This window comes from Cucumis melo, unplaced genomic scaffold, assembly GCF_025177605.1.
Source record: "Cucumis melo cultivar AY unplaced genomic scaffold, USDA_Cmelo_AY_1.0 utg002008l, whole genome shotgun sequence".
Taxonomy (NCBI): domain Eukaryota; kingdom Viridiplantae; phylum Streptophyta; class Magnoliopsida; order Cucurbitales; family Cucurbitaceae; genus Cucumis; species Cucumis melo.
In genome coordinates this window covers 25,001-26,370 of record NW_026124893.1, presented here as the reverse complement: position 1 = coordinate 26,370, position 1,370 = coordinate 25,001, and positions in this window count along the sequence as shown.

Sequence of the window (1,370 nt, the reverse complement as noted above, 5' to 3'; positions counted from 1 at the left end):
CCTTTGTTTACATTTTTTAGATCCCAGAAAAAATTTCATAACAATCCAAGCACTAGAACATAGGTTTGACATCACATTTGTGTGTTGAGTGGGCATTGCGGCACCCCTGCGCGCGCGGCACCCTGCGCGCACGCCCCACGCAGACGCATGGCCATGCGGCGCGCGCGCCCCATGGCCGTGCCGCATTCGTGCGCATGGGGGCGCGCATGCTGCATGCTCGGTGGGCATGTGGGCATGCACGGTGGGGGCACGGGTTTGTTCCAACAACCTCCATAGAGTTTTTTCCATGAATTCTAGACGTGGGTGGTCACGCCCAACGCAGACGCATGCTGCGCGCGGCTTGCGCGCACGTCCCACGTAGACGCCTGGGCATGCGGCGCGCGGACACACACCCGCAGACGCATGCCGCGCTTAGCACTCTGCGCGCACGCCCCACACACGCCCGAAGGGCATGGCGCATGGTGGGCACCCTAGGCGTTCGTGTGCAAGCCTCGGCCATGGGCATGCGGCGCGCGCCCCCACACACGCCCCACTGCAGTCGCCTGGGCTTGCGGCGCACGCCCCACACACGCCCGTAGACGCATGGCGCGCGCGGCCCCCTGCGCGCACGCCCCCCCGCAGACGCACGGGCATGCAGCGCGCGACTCACACAAACCCACTAACGCACGGCGCGCGCGCCCATGGCCGTGCTTTGTACTCGAAGGCCTCGGCCCTTGGTCCTTGACTTGCACACGAGCACACTATCTTATTCTTGGGCATTCAAAGATGATTTGCTTCAACTTTTTTTCTAGTCCAAAGCCAACCCCTCACTAACACTTATGTTTTTCGTCCTTTTACATAAGATATGACCTCCATGGCAATTGGAAGAAATAAATGAGTTGTGTGTGGGTAGGGTCGAGATGAATCTCGGTGGATCTTGGCAACAAGGCTCATCTGCCACTTACAAGCCAAGCACGCACGCCCCTTAGACGGATCCCCACGCTCGCACAAGCATCGCGTGCGCGGCACCCTACGCGCACGCCCCACTGCAGTCGCATGGGCTTGCGGCGCGCGCCCCCACGCCCGCAGACGCATGGCGCGCGCGGGCACCCTGCGCGCACGCCCCCCCGCAGACGCACGGGCATGCAGCGGGCGACCCACAGACGCCCACTGACGCACGGCGCGCGCGCCCCATGGCCGTGCTTTGTACTCCAAGGCCTCGGCCTTGGGCCTTGACTTGCACACGAGCTTCCTATCTTATACTTGGGCATTCAAAAGATGATTTGCGTCAACTTGTTTTCTAGTCAAAGGCCAAACCCTCACTAACACTTATGTTTTTCGTCCTTTTACATAAGATATAACCTCCATGGCAATTGGAAGAAATAAATGAG